The sequence below is a fragment of the Pinus tabuliformis genome, chromosome 9, assembly GCF_031772625.1.
Source record: "Pinus tabuliformis cultivar Carrire ecotype Pingquan chromosome 9, CPIR1, whole genome shotgun sequence".
In the NCBI taxonomy this organism is placed as follows: Eukaryota; Viridiplantae; Streptophyta; class Pinopsida; order Pinales; family Pinaceae; genus Pinus; species Pinus tabuliformis.
In genome coordinates this window covers 990,569,275-990,585,976 of record NC_142307.1, presented here as the reverse complement: position 1 = coordinate 990,585,976, position 16,702 = coordinate 990,569,275, and the positions used below count along the sequence as shown (strand labels likewise).

General features: G+C 36.8%; 1 pseudogene; it reads left to right on the top strand.

The window, feature by feature from the left end:
- Positions 1-1,701: 1,701 nt before the first annotated feature.
- On the top strand, positions 1,702-2,313 carry LOC149152057 (heat shock protein 90-1 pseudogene; annotated as a pseudogene).
- Positions 2,314-16,702: the final 14,389 nt, after the last annotated feature.

Sequence of the window (16,702 nt, the reverse complement as noted above, 5' to 3'; positions counted from 1 at the left end):
TCTTGGTATTGAGAAAGGCCTAATGCTATATAAGGAGAAGAAGATCATTAGGCAAAGATCATCTTTCGACAAGGCATGAATATCTAAGAGAGAAAGAGATCTGATATGCAGGTTCTGAGTTGGTTGATCTGAGCTAAGGAGAGATCTCATCGGTTGATGGAGAACTAGATCTAAGGAGAGATCGGGATCAAATGGTTTGAAATGCACTATCATGTTATGGTTGATTATGCGTATTTCTAGATCTGCATATTGTCGCAATGTTACGTTCTGAGTCTAACTAATATCTAGTACAGCTGCAAGTTGAGAAAGTTTATTTTTAGATCTGTACGCAGGTTGGCTTCGGTAAAAGCGCGTGTATACGCGGTTTCTGCTCATTAAAGTAGCGTATATCTTTTGAAGCTTGATTTGGGTTTACAGTGGGATCTGACTGTTATTACAGAGTTGTGTAGTCTGCTCTGTGTTCTGGTAACTGGTGATTGACAGGGTTCAGTGGTTCAGTGATTCAAAGTTGGTTGTTTTATGCTTCAATGATCTGTTGTGAAAATTGAATGAATTGTGGTCTTCAGATTGTAATGTTGTGCTTCAGGAATATCCAAGTCTGAAAATGTATGAAAAGTGATACCTGGAAGAAGGAAGATTGTAGGTCAGCACCTACGTACTAGTATCTTGGCTAGTACAAAAGCAAAAGGGGGTTGGAGCTCCCTTCCAAGGAAGTTTGGAGAACGAGAGAAGGTTGAAGCCTTCTGCAGGTTGTAGCCTGCGTACTGGTATAAGGCTGCACCAGTACAAAAGATTGTAAACTGAAGTTTCATATTAAGAAAGATAGAGACAACTTGCAGCAGGTGGTTTTCACCCACATTGGGTTTCCACCTTATATCTTGGTGTTCATGTGTGTGGCTTTTTATCTGTTCTGTTATACTGCACATGTTTACTGTTAATATGATGAATAATGTCCTGATGCACTTAATTGAAGAATAAGCCAACTAAATTGTGAGTTTTCTGCTTATACGCTGTTTTACTTCGTCACAGTAGCGTGTACACGCTGGTTCACTTAACTGAAGTAGCGTATATGTTTTGGGCATTTGAAAAGTTTGATTAATCTGATAATACTGATTCACCCCCCCTCTCAGTATTATTTCCAACAGAAACTAAGTACACACAGTGTGCTAACTGTTGGTCACATGGGGCTATTGGTAAACGGACTGTAATCAAGGTTTGAAGCACAGCCGTGGAGTTTGCAGCGGGAGTTATGCGGCTGTGAAGAGCCGTATGTAATTGGTTTACGTAACAGAGCCGTCTTCACTTGAATCACTGCTGGTTTTAATGAATTGCAACGAGTGGCATATGGGCAGAGGACGTGGTAGAGGTGGCAGCCTAGAACCGAGTTTGAATTCCCCTTCTTCAGGTACGCCGAACACATCAAACTGTCAATTAATAACTCAATTTCTTCACGCGGCGCCAAAAAAAGAGGCTCTAAAGAACTGAAGTTTTTTCCCAGACCGCCACGAATTTCCTCAAACGGTTTCTGGGTTATCTAATTAACCCACCTAGAAAAAAAACCCATGTTTTATTTTTTTTAAATTCATCTCCATTTGGTCAAATCGAACATTTGAAGTTTGACATTTTTTCTGTGTTTACGCATTTTTCCTGAGTTAACAGTTCTGCATTCGGCTGTGAAATTGATTTTGAAATTTTTTTTATATGGAATACTTGGAGGAGAGGCGGCTGAAGGATCTGATCAAGAAGCATTCCGAGTTCATTAGCTACCCCATTTATTTGTGGACTGAGAAGACCACCGAGAAGGAGGTCAGTGACGACGAAGAGGAGGCAGAGGAGAAGAAGGAAGATGAAGGGGATATCTAGGAAGTGGAGGAGGAAAAGGAGAAAGATAAGAAGAAAAAGAAGGTAAAGGAAGTGTCGCATTAATGGAGTCTCGTCAACAAGCAAAAGCCCATCTGGATGAGAAAGCCAGAGGAGATTACAAAGGAAGAGTATGCATCATTTTATAAGAGTCTCACCAATGATTGGGAGGATCACTTGGCCGTGAAGCATTTCTCTGTAGAGGGTCAATTGGAGTTCAAGGTTGTTCTCTTTGTTCCGAAGAGGGCTCCATTCGATCTCTTTGATACAAAGAAGAAGCTCAACAATATTAAGCTTTATGTGAGAAGGGTTTTCATAATGGACAACTGTGAGGAGTCTCGGGAGGTAATAGGTACAGGAGCGGGGGAAAATACTCATGTTGAAGAAGGCATTGTGAAGGTGCGAGATGAGAATGAGAAGCTGAAGAAGATGGTGGTAGTTTCACACTGTTGACCCTTATCAGAGATCTATGTGGGAGACAAGAAATTCCAATCCAACCATAGGAAAGACACACCAATAAAGAACACACTATTTGAAGAGTCACGAAGCCACAACGAAAACTAGGAATGGAGATAGCCATAGATTATTTTTCTTCTCTTTTTTTTTCTTGAATCAATTGAAGTGATGAAGTTATTTTGTCTCCTATTTTTTTTTAACAATTCTTTTTCTGATCCTCCAGATCACACAGAGTGCAGGAGGAGAGCATACTCAAGAATTATTATTTTTTCTCTTTTACTTAACAATCATTTTTCTGATCCTCTAGATCACACAAAGTGCAGGAGGAGAGCATACTCAAGAATTGTTAATTTTTTTTTCAGATGTAAGAAATAAGGTCTCCTAATTACACTTCCCCGGCAACGGCGCCAAAATGTCTAGTCAATTTAATGTCTTAAATTGCTCTACATAAATTATCAATCCGGGTATCGTAAACTGATGAAGTGTGGTGCACTATATGTGCTTAGTTAACCTTTCTCTTACTTCGTTATTTTATAGTTTATTTTGTTTTTGGGGTTTTGTTCTTGTTGGTTTTCTAAGGTCTTAAGAATACTTTTAAAGGACAAGTATGGATAAAGATTTCAAGACAAGGCCTATGTCCTTAATGGTAACTTCCAAAACTTAGCACTTCAAAAGAACTTAAAACATGTTATTGATGGAGTTAGTATGTAAACAAAAGTGTAAATATACAACTAGTTCAATCAAAATAAAATGCAATAATCAAATAATGAGAGAATGACTATGAGACCTAGTATCCTTGCTGCTTCAGCAAAAGGACAAGATGATTCTATCATGTCATTAGTTCATTAAAAGGCTATGTGCATCACTAATCTACAATCAACTTGAAAGCAATTTATGTACAATAATATACATATTAAAAAGAAAATAAAATGCAGTAATTCAAACTGTACATTAATATACATGAAAATCAGAAAAAGAAATACAAGAAATTAAAGTGACAACTATACAAGGCAGGGGCCCCCTACCACCTATGAAATCAAATGCTTAAAGGAAAATAAAGACATCAAATAAAGAACTAATGACATCGGCCCAGTATCTATGCTGCTGATTTAAAATGAAAATGAAATGTGAAATCTAAGTGACACTACATAAAGGAGACAAATCACACTACTTTAACATTTTCTTTACCTTTTTGCCTTTCAGCTAGATTTATCATGTGATAACAGTTATGAACAAGTCAGCAATGTGAGTCTTAAATCAAACTAAACCAAGTTGTACTAAGTGATATTTTGGCTCCAATAAAGTTATTTGATTATGGAAAAAGAACCATCAATAGATGAACAACTTGATATCTAAGAGCAGAAAGTAAAGTGCAAGTTAAAGAAATGATACTAAGGAAAATCAAACTACAGAAAAATAAAGGTCAGCAACATAGACAAGATGATCACACATGCCACTAGTCATGAAATCAAAGCAAAATTAAACACACTTGCATGAATTAAAATTGCATGAAAGAAAAATCTAATCTACCTTACATCCTACAAAGCAATATTTACAAAATGAAATCTACTCTACTTACATCCTAATATGCTCCATGACATCTACTTCACATCTCCTTCCATGTTGAGAACATCAAAGCTTTATTCAATTTCTTCAAAAGTACAAAGTACAAAAGCTTTCAAAAGCCATGGGACTAACAAGCTAAAAGGACTAAGAAAAGACTAAAAGGGAAGACTAACAAATGAAGGAGAGAGATCTCCTATTTATACAAAAAGATGAGAGCCATCTCATTAATGAGAATCCATGAATCTCTCCCTCTACCTCTAGAGTCCTAATCAGAATAGGAACTGATAAGACACATGTCTTCTTAGAGTTACAATACAATTAGGAGATGTGACAGATATCCTCATGATCCCATGATTCTTTCCAACCAAATTCGAATTTGGCCTTAGAGTGCCACATAAGGGTCTTCTAGAAGCCTCCTTTCAACCTACACATGTCAACAATCTCAACCCATTTGTTAGGTATAAGCATATGCACATTATTTTCTAATGTTTAACCACAAATTCACTTAAAAGGCTTAGAAATAATAAATATTGGAAAAACATAAAGGTGGCCCAATGATAATGAAAGTGGGATGAATGTGGTGACATAGTAGTGAAATGGAGGTGAAATGGAGGTGATATAATGGACATAATAGTGAAAGTATAATGCAAATGAATGACATTTTCAAGACTCAACATTCCTCCAACTGATAGTACATTGTCCCATCCTCTGATCTCAACTAGGTCTTTCTTTGACATGACATGCATGAGTTATTTATGAGAGAATATTAAGTTATCTGATGTGTAGTAGTTACATGCATGCAAGCATTAACTAACTGAACTCACAATCAGTTCCTCCAACTGTTGGAACTAATCTAACTAGACTTAACTCAGTTAACTAAGCTAACTAATTACAACTCATCCTTATCTCTTTAACTAAGGGATAAATTCCTCAATCAAAGGAATAACTGTTGCATGTCCTCACATAGACTTCATGTTTGATTTTCTCCAACTAATTAACTCAAGATGAATTAATTAATTATTTTTCAAATAACTGCTAAGATCAAATTTTAATTTTAATTCACAATTTTAGTTCAAGGACTAACTAAAATTGGAATGTATCCCGAAATGTTATTTATAGAAAATACTATTTTTAGCATTTCCATTTTTTTCATTCCTTGTTGCTATGTCCAACACTGGTAGTTGAAATGCTATTTATAGCAATGTTATTTTTAGAATTTCTATTTTTAACATTTCTTGTTTCCATTTTCAACACTCCCTCTCAACAAGAAAGGCATTCAACTTGAACCTAATCCTGAACCTTTGGAATGTTCTGCATGCAACTCCTCTCCCAAGTGTTATTGTTCCAACAACTCTAGAAACAAAAAAACTCCCAACTTACCTCCCTGTTGGGCTAGAAACACCCTCTGATGCTGAAACTCCCTCTGCCGCTGACAAGTGCTCCCTCTCTGACCTCTGAGGTGATGCAACACTCCATGCATCTTGCACCGTTGCACACCTCTCTATGCCATCCTGCACTGGTGCAAAGCTCTTGTGCCTCTCGCATTGCTGCAGCTTGCTAGCTCTGCACAGTCTTGGGACTGCTGCATTGTAGCTCTCTCTGCCGCTCCATCTGTATCCATCTCTACCCACTCAGCAAGTCTTGTTACTCCTCGTCGGGGCTCCAGTAGCAAGGTATAATCCAAGAGGTTGGGCACCTTGAGGATCCCGCCCCTATTTCAACCTTTATGAGACTATCTCTTCACATCACCCCACCTCACACCTGGAGGTATGGCTGCATGTGATCCCTCTGCCCACTTGGCTCAAAATTCCCCCCTACTGGAGGTCTCTGCATGAGTGGATGTCTCCACTCTATCTCCTCTCAATTTCTCTAGTTATGGTTGCTCCACAACCTCCTGAAGTTGCTTCACCAATTGTGGCTCCTCCACAATTGTCTGAGACTTCTTTTGGCGCTGCATGTTGAGAGGTAATTTACTCTCCCTCTCAACCACCAAGTATCTAACCTTTGCCTTGCTCCTCAAGGCTTTGCATGCATCTTGTACCTCAAGTGCATACAGATTTTTGGCTACCACACCAATCTGATTCATCTTTCTTACTATCATGAAAATTTTCTAGAAAAATAGATAATTTTAAATCAGCGATATCTCCCTCATCTGAACTTTGATTCAACCGATTTTTTTTTTTTTAATTTGGGTATTTTTCCGCAAAGAATCCAGATCTGCTATTTCTTTCTAAAAATTTTTCACAAAAATTTTCAGATCTGCTCTGCAAACTCGCGGCCCAATTTTTTTTTCCTTCGATTTCTCTTCTTCATATTCCGTTATTCACTTTGATCACCTATGCTCTGATACCATGTAGAAATTTCACCATACACATCTCTGATCAACTCAACTCTGATACCATGTAGAAATTTCACCTGTAGATCAACTGATAATGCAATGTTCTAAAGCAGTATACGAGATCTACTTCTACATCAAACTTTGTGAAAGCTTAATAGAATTTGAACAATACCAAACAAGAACACATATAACTAAGAAGAGAAGCAAAAACACATGAACATAGAAGATAAACACTGTGGAAAGCCTCAGCCTAAAATCCCACTCTCTGTATTATCATACAAGTGGAAATTATCTCAGAATTACACAAAGCCTTAGCTCGGAAGCTATCTAGCTCTCAGGACAATCCCTCTGCTACTCATTAACAATCAGAGGCTTCTCACAAACCTTCTCCTCTGCCCTCCAAGCATCCTATTTCCTTGCACAGTTTCTCTTGGGTCCTCCAGCTGCAACCTGTGTGATTCTCACCTCATACACAACACTGACCTCTGAAATAATTGTGCAATCCTAAAGGAGATAATTCCTTCTGCATGGATGAGTTTCCTTTATAGGAAAATTCCTCCAAATGATAGTACATTGTCCCATCCTTTGATCTCAACTAGGTCTTTCTCTGAACTGACATGCATGAGTTATTCATGAGAGAATATTTAGTTATCTGAAGTGAAGTAGTTACATGCATGCAAGCATTAACTAACTGAACTCACAATCAGTTCCTCCAACTGTTGGAACTAATCTAACTAGACTTAACTTAGTTAACTGAGCTAACTAATTACAGCTCAAATTACAACTCATCCTTATCCTTTTAACTAAGGGATAATTCCTCAATCAAAGGAATAATTGTTGCATGTCCTCACATAGACTTCATGTTTGATTTTCTCCAACTAATAAACTCAAGATGAATTAATTAATTATTTTTCAAACAACTGCTAAGATCAAATTCAAATTTTAATTCACAATTTTAGTTCAGGGACTAACTAAAATTGGAATGTATCCCGAAATGCTATTTTTAGCATTTCCATTTTTTTTCATTCCTTGTTGCTATGTCCAACACTGGTACCTGAAATTCTATTTATAGCAATGCTATTTTTAGCATTTCTATTTTTAGCATTTCTTGTTGCCATTTTTCAACAAAAATAAGAAATGTCATAATTAATACACCATTTGCATTTAAATATTTTTAATTGTAATCCATAGTAAAAAAAAAAATTATAATACACGAAATACCTCCAATATTGAGCTAAGCATTAGTTTCAAGAGGAACTCCACCATCACTAGGCTCATGTGTTCCATTATTACTTGGGACATTTGTATCTACATTGCTTTCCTACTTTTAACAATCAAGCACATTATTTTATGGGAAAAAATAATAACCATAATAGATTGTACAAGTAATAATTTATAAATTCTCTTTGTTGCTTTTATTTACTTAAGTGTGAAGTTGGGTGTCGAAAGGTTGTGTAGACCCCAATCGTATCCTACGTTCAACCATGGCTTGATATCTGTGCTTAAAATCAAGCTTGAGGTCTTCCTCTGTGGGAGCCTATTTGAATTTTGAACCCTACAATTTTGCATGAGAACATAAACTTTTCTTTTTCTGTGATATTAAATTAAAATTGTTAAGAATTTATAATTTGGATGCATTTTTTTTTATATACTTACAATTTTTGCAACCAGTTTTGAATAACCACCCAGACCAAGATGATGTTGCCCATGATTAGCTATTCTAGCCTTCGTGGCTTTGGATGTATCTGTGAGCCTATATTGAAAATATTGAAAAACCTAATTACATGTCGCAATGATGATAAAGCATCATAATTACATTATTAAAAGTGCCTCATACCTTCCTCACTCATGTGGTGTCTTCCCTTCTTTTCGAGGTGCCTCTTCGGTTGCATCTATCACCAGGGGTTTTCACTCCCTCTCTAGAATCATTGGAGGGTGATCATACTTACTATTATTTTCCAAATGAACCATATGATAGTCATGCATATATTTTAAATGTAAGCTTGCCATGGAGGTAACTCCAATTTAAATGAAGGTACCCCCACCGAACAAGCGAACCATCTTCTTCATAAATTCATCCTTCAAATTGGAACTTTGGGATTTCTAGTTTTTGTGAATAGTGGGCCAAAACAGTTCCAATGTTAGGTTATACAAGCACCTATAGAATACATTGTAATTAACATTTAAAACACTTCTTAAATACGTGGAGATTCTCTAATTGCATGGGGACATCGTCATCATCTATTCAAAATGTAATCCATAGTGTTCCCATGCTAGTAACACAAGAATATCGAGGAAATCTAGCTTAAAAATGTGTGATGGGAACATGCTCTACATCCAAAACATTATGTGCAGATCCTAGCAAATGTTGTTTAGGGGGTGCATATCCTGGCATATGTTGTTCAGGGGGTCTACCAGTCTTAGTGATTGGTGCGTCGCTCACAAGCGAAGCAATGACACTGTTACCAATGTTGATTCCCATAGTCACAACATAATTAGGATTTTACTTGTTATATGTCATTTTTTCACCTCTGGTAAATAGGCCTTCAACTCGATCAATCAACATCCTTTGACCTCCTTTTCATCATGCTTTCACAAAGCCATAAGCATGACTCATTCTATTCCCTGAGTTTCTACCTGAAAGCACCTTGTTTCAATCATTTTAAGGACCAACCCTCCCTGGCCTCCTACTGGACAACGTTAACTACTAGGTTACCCTACTCTACACCTGTGATGATCACCAATATGTTGCTCAGTGTTGGGGCTTTGTTAATTATAGAAATTCGAGGAAAAGAGAGAGAATCCTGAAGCCTCTTCTTCTAAAAGCTTCCAGGATCTGTTGTAACCATTTACCTCACATAAAATTCTTGAATCCTATCCTATCCTACCTTGGAGTTTTCATCCCTTATCCCTTGAGCTCATCCTCCCATCAATAGTGGATCTCAATCCCATATTGGTAAAAGGATAATAATTCATGAACTACCTCCTTCACCTATATATTTACTTCCATCCATAGGCAAGGGATTGCCTTTTGGAGAGTGATTATACCCTTATGTTGCTGATGTGAGAGATATATTTCCATGCATTAGAGTGATTAGAGGTGCACTTTGTGACAAGGAAAGGATAAGTCAACTTTGAGGAGATATTTTACAGGATCAACACCTATTTTTGGTTGTAACTCATTCCATTTCTATTAATACAAAGATTTCTTTTTTTTCCTATATATGATGTTATGATTTCATATATTTCAATACCATGTTGATCTATTGAATAGAGTGATTAGATGATACAATGTAGATTTGATGGATCATTGGCTTGTGTTACCTGACTGTGCAGGTTCTAATAATAGCAATCCAAGCTAGGATTGGAGCATTCAAGCCAATGAAGGAGTGAAGCATACAATAGATTCTAGGTAGTCTTCATCCTGTTATCTATTTATTTTAAGGAAAATATTAGTCCCTTTGTCTTTTAGTTGTTGTAGGTTAGTCCACCAAGCCTAGGGTAGATACTTTGGTTCGTAGTGATAGATTCTGCATAACAATTTGGCAACCATACTGGGGATCAGGCTATTCCCATGGTGGTTTCTTTTTCTATTGTTCTTTTCTGAGCTCTTCTCTGGAACTTTACTATCTTATTTAGTCAAGAACATACCTAGGAACACCTTTCATTGAATCTCAATTGCAATCCTTGTGACATAACTTTGCATCCCTAGACCAACGCACCCTCTAGTCTTCTCACAAAGCGTTGCACACCAACTGAGCATTCTTTGTTCCTACATTGCATAGCACTGGTGCCTCCTTTTCACCTATGTTGGCCCCTATTCATGCATAAGTTTGTTTTTTCCTTGATTTTCTCTGTAATCAGCCTTGTTTCAACTACTCTTCCTTAAGTCTCTGAGTGTCTTGTGGTCCCTTTGAAGCCTCCATTTGGTTTTCTTTTATTTTAATATCTTTGGTAATGATTTGTTTAAAGATTTTACTTTTTTCTTATCATTAGGTTGTTTTCAAATTGATTTTGTTTGATCATTGAGTTCTTACATGAATTGGTGTTTTAATCATCATTTTGAAAAGTTTTCTTTTATCAATGATTAGGCATGCATCTTAGTTTTATATCATTTTGAAAATTAAGAGGAAATTGAAAAGAAAAATCTCTTTGCATTGCATCTAGGGTTTTTTGTGTGAAATTGGAATTCCCTAGTGTGAAATTGTGTGTTTTTGCTTTCATTTTTGCAAAAAAAATTCCCTCTCAATCGCCAGTTGTCGGGGGCTAAATTATGTATGAGTTTTAATCGCCTTTGAGTATCATCTCTTTTGATTTTTGAAATTTTCACCCAATTTAAGTTTGAGTCCTTTGTTCATGAAATATCATAGTACATTTGATTTCATTGGAATCTTGTTGTATTTTTTTTGAAGAATTCCCCTGCATAGATCACATTTTCATAGTTAGAATTCTCGTTTTCACAGTAGGAAAGGAAATTATGCATAGATTACATTTACATTGTTTTCAGGGGAATCATGCATAGATTACATTGCATGGTTTGGCATCTTTTAATGCTTAGAATTGAATTAGAATAGTGAAATTGAAAGACCTAGTTAGGAAGCTCTTGTTTGTTTCATATTTTATTGTTGCATCATTGTTTAAACCTCTTCCCTACACTAGATAGCTTTCATCGAAAACAAAAATAGTTATTCTTTTTCATATTAGTTGTATCATAGGTGTGTTCAGGTGACATCAAATTTTGAGCCTTAAAAAATGAAACATAATTGAAGATAAACTCTAAAATTCACTTAATTAAACTAAGGAGCATTTTAAACTTAATGACACACATAGAGGTCTAGGCTAAAGATGTTCTCTAATGTCATTAAACATAGGAGTTGTAGTTGTTTTCCAACTTTGTATCCTGAGGGTGATATCGCATTCCACATATGTGAGTGTATAAGATCGCTCTCCATGTACCTTCGGGCATATTGGATAGCACTCCACGCATGTAAAGTATATGGGAAAACTCTCATCAAATGGTTACACATTAGAGAACATTGTTATGCACTGCACTTTCATGTACCGTCGAGTGTATTTTGGAAGTCCCCTATAGGTTTCTATCCTCACCATAGGTAACCGAGTCAGTCATCTTGTACACTGTGATACACCGAACACAACATTCACAGAGATTCCTTGCATGTACGTTAAGTCCTTGGTTCACAAAGGTGTAAATTGTAGTTCACGATTGTTATGTAAACCTTTTTCCTAGGTTACCCTTTTGTTTTATTTTGTGTTGTTATTTTCTAGAATCAATTAATTAATCGTGAAATAACATCCTTACCGTGGAACAATTCCTTAGTATATCTTAGGTTGAAACTTATGGCAACAATTCTCGAGCCCACCAGTAAAGAAAACCCCTTTGATAGGAATCCTGGTCCTTTTCCTTCTTTTAGAAATATTGGTGCTCCTTATATGGAAATGTTGTCCCTTCCCAGATATACCATTGGTTTTCCAATTTGGTTGTTTTCGACCCCTATGGTTCTGAATGTCCAAATTTCTTCTCAACCATGCTCTCCTCCACCTGAACAATATCAACCTCAAGTTGATCCTAAATTTGACCCTTTTCCTTCTTCACTTGTTGTTTCTTCATCCCTTTCTTCCTCCTCACCTAGTGAAAGTATTGATTCTAGTAACCAGGAAGCTAAGAAGAAGAAGAAAGGGAAGAAGAAGAAGAAGAAGAAAAATAAGCAGGGGGGAAACCAAGAAACCATTGCTACTGATGAAACTAGTATGGGAAAATCTTCCAATCAACCCCACAAAGTTAAATTCCCTTGCAAGCTATGTAAGGGTGATCACCTTCTTAGAGATTTTCCTCGTATTCCCAATGTGTTAGAAGTGTGGTATACAGGCTCACATCAACCTTTGTCATAAGCTTTTGGAGATCATGTTGGTGATAAATCCTCAACTAGTGATAGTAAGGTCCATGGGAAAAAGAGTAAAGCCAAATATCCCTATAAGTTATGTGAAGGAAATCATCCTATTCACCTTTGTCCTTATATGGATGAAGCCTCAAAAGTGTTGGAAAACCTTACAACTTCTTAGCCTCGTCTTCCGGCTATATATAAAAATTATTCTCTCAATCCTCCACTAATTGATGAAATGATTGATCATAATCCATCTCCAATCAATCCCACTCTCTCTAAACGTGACTCACATAAGCCTATTCCTGACCAACCATTTTTTGAGAAAATGGTTGAATTGATTCCACCTTTAGTTGATCGTACTTTTTGCGTAGAGAGTGAACTTCATACCGCTTAGTTTCTTCTCATTTCTTTATGTTCCAATGAACTAGAGGATAGTTATATCGTTTCCACGAGAAAGGGGAAAAATCCTCTCATTCCCACAATGCTAGAGAGTGGGGTTATTATGTATGAGTGTTAATCGCCTTTGAGTGTCATCTCTTTCGATTTTTAAAATTTTCACCTAATTTTAGTTTGAGTCCTTTGTTCATGAAATCTCACATTACATTTGATTTCATTGGAATCCTCTTATGTTTTCTTTGAAGAATTCTCTTGCATAGATCACATTTGCATAGTTAAAATTCTCATTTTCACAGTAGGAAACGAAATTGTGCATAGATTACATTTGCATAGTTTTCAGGGGAATCGTGCATAGATTACAGTTCATGGTTTTACATCTTTTAATGCTTTGAATTGAATTGTAATATTGAAATTGAAAGATCTAGTTAGGAAGCTCTTGTTTGCTGCATATTTGATTATTGCATCATTGTTTGCACCTCTTCCCTACACTAGGTAGCTTTCATCGAAAATCAAAAGAATTCTTTTTGTCATATTAGTTGCATCCTAGGTGTATTCAGGTGACATCAAATTTTTGAGCCTTAAAAACTAAAACATAATTCAAGATAAACTCTAAAATTCACTTAATTAACCTAAGGATCATTTGAAACTTAATGACACACATAAAGGTCTAGGCTAAAGATGTGTTCCAACATCATTAAATGTAGGAGTTGTTGTTGTTTTCCATCATTTTATCTTGTGGGTGATATCCCATTCCATCTACATGAGTTTATATGATCGCTCTCCACGTACCTTCGGGTATATTGGATGGCACTCCATGCACATAAAGTATATGGGAATGCTCTCATCGAACGGTTATGCATTAGACAACACTACTAGGGACTGCACTTCCACATACTGTCGAGTATATTTTGAAAGTCCCTTATAGGTTGTTATCCTCACCATAGGTAACAATTTTGGACACTTTGTACATTGTGATACACCGAACACAATATTCGGGGAGATTGCATGCATGTACATTAAGTCCTTGGTTTGCCAAGGTGTATATTGCAATTCACGGTTGCTTGGTAAAACTTTTTCCTAGATTACCCCTTTGTTTTATTTTGTGTTGTTAATTTCTAAAATCAATTAATTGACTATGAAACAACCACCTGGTATTCCCAAGGTGTTAGAAGTGTGGTCTATAGGCTCACATCAGCCTTTGTCATCAGCTTTTGGAGATCATGCTAGTGATAAACCCTCAACTAGTGATAGTAAGGTCCATGGGAAAAAGGGTAAGTCAAATTTCCCTATAATTTATGTGAAGGGAATCATCCTATCCACCTTTTTCCTTATATGGATGAAGCCTCAAAAGTGTTGGAAAACCTTATAGCTTCTCATCCTTGTCTTATGGCTAGATATTGAAAGGTTTCTCCTAATCTTCCACTAGTTCATGAAATGATTGATCAGAATCCATCTCCAATCAATCCCAGTCTCTCTAAATGTGAATCCCATGAGTCCATTCCCAACCAACCATTGGTTGAGAAAATGGCTAAATTGATTCCACCTTTAGTGGACCGTACTTCTATTGTAGAGAGTGAACTTCATACGGCTCACGTTCTTCTCGTTTCTTCAGGTTGCAATGAAATAGGGGATATTTCTCTCATTCCCACAGGAGAGGGGGGAAATCCTCTCGTTCCCACAACACTGGAGAGCAGTTCTCTCATTCCCATAGCACAAGGGGTAATTTCTCCCATTCCCATAACACAATGGAGCAGTTCTCTTATTCCCATGACACCCCCTCCAAGTAGCATGGTCACTTCCTTTGATTGGAGTCAACTGACAGGATATCGCCTTCCTCCTTATTTTCCCTTCCAAATCATAGTACGGGATTATAATGTGGTTTTACCTAGTATAATTATAGATGAAGGTGCCTCTGTTAGTTTTTTTTCCTCAACTACTTGACAATCTTTAGGTTCTCCGCAACTTGTGCCTGTTACCCAGAATATGTTGGCTTTTAACATATGAATCAGTCAACGATTAAGGATCCTTACTCAATTACCTATTACTTTGGGAGGAAATCCTATATATATCGATGTGATGGTAGTCCACGACCCTTTGGATTTTAATTTTATCCTTGGGCATGACTATGTTTATGTCATGGGAGCTCTTGTCTCTTCACTCTTTCATGTGATGTGTTTCCCACATGAAGGAAGAATCGTTACCATTGACCATCTTTCATTCGTTGGTCCTAATCTAACTCCCAATCAACCAACATCCGTAAATAGTCCTTATATGCAAGTGGTATCTTTGCTGCCACATATTTATTATGTGGCCACCTATTCCATGCTCGAAAATACTCATGATCTAGTAGGTGATGTAGTGCATCATTTACTAGAGGCATTGGAGTCTGATCTTTCCATTGGATCCTTTGATCCCTTCCATAGCATTGTTCTCCCATCTGATGAGAACCTCTTGTAATCCATGGCCTCCTAGAGGTCATGATCAAGGTTCTTGGGGAGAGTTCCTTTTCTTGTGTCAAGCTCCTTAAAAAATGAAATAAGGTTCAGGAGTAGAGTTCCTCTTCTTGTGTCAAGCTCCTTAAAAAATGAACAAGGTGTGGAAGAAAATTTCATTTTCTTGTGTCAATCTCATTAAAAAATAAAACAAGGTTCCTTGAACATAGTTCTTTTCTTGTGTCAAGCTCATTTAAAAATTAAACATATCCCATTCCAATTCGAGTCTTTGATTAGATCTCATAAATTCCTAGTCGAGTCTTTCACTTAATCTCGTAAATGAACCTTCATTCCATCCACCAATTAGTCGCTAGTAGTCTACTTAGGTACATGAAATGAAACTTGAGGGGCATGTACCTCGAATTGAGTCATTATTTTGGGGGCATGCAAACTAATCTCAAGCATAGTTTCCCATGTTTCAAGCTTGTGTAAAAATGAAACCAATTTCAAGCATAGTTTCCCATGTTTCAAGCTTGTATAAAAATGAAACCATTCCCACTTTATCTCTCATATTTCCATTTTTATTAGCCTATTTCTGCTAGATGATCCTTGGTTTTCTCATTCCATCATCACCATCTTCTTGGAAAATCATACGCTTTCACTTGGTTGTTTTACCCTTTCTTGAGGAACTGCTGTGATGAGTGGCCTTATTAGCCAACCCCATAACCTTTATATGTTTTGATTAGTTCCATCATGACCAGAATCAATTGCTACCCTTTATACCACTCATTCCTCTATGAGGAGTCCTCCTTAAGCTCTTTTTAGACTCCCAAAATATGAAAATATTTTGGAGCACTTGTCTTCTCGAACTTGTTAAAGTAAATGAAAATATGTCTACTCAGTATAAGTTTAAGTCTTTTCTGAACTAAGATTTACTAACTACGACAAAGGAATTCCTTAGTCGAACATGGCTGAGAGGTTCCCTTGGGTATTATTTTCTTCCTTTTTGGACCCAAGGGACTATCTACAAAATGGAACATCTGGAGTTTTATTTTCTGACTCTTTTTCAAACTCTCTAAATATGAAATATATATCGAGTTATAAGTTCACTGGAATCGTTAAAACATAAAACAATGATGGACTCATCATTCGTGACAAGACTAAACCACTCCTTCTCTGGGTTCGTTAAATATTCTCAGAGGGATTCATCCGAAGGATGAACTTACAGATTAAGCATATGTTATCCACCTCAATCTTACTAAAAAGAGAGGTACTGACCAATATGGTTGGGGAGATTGGGAAAACAGGGTACTCCATTTGTTAATGGTAGCGAGTTTCTCTTTAACACGACACTCTTCCGCCTCATCTCCATGGCTGTTGGGTTGGGAAATCTGCTTGTTTTTTATGTATCATACCGTTTCGAAGCCTCTATTTTTGGTTTTGGGTCAACGCTACCATCTCCATTCAGTGTTGTCGCTGTGTTCAAGATAAGTCATCCAGTTAATATCTGTTAAAATACTCTTAGGCCTTCATTCCACGTCTGGATTCCTTGATCCAGTTCCGTATCAACATCATTTTGATCATTCTGTCTGAAATCATCATACTCGTTTCATGTTGTGATCGAGGATACATCAAGGCCCTCCTGTGATGGGTCGTTTCCTGTTGAAATCAACTCATTATCTAGTAATTTGACTTCGAAACACCCCTTGCTGCCTTGGTTCTTGCATACATCCATGGCAAGTTCCCTCGCT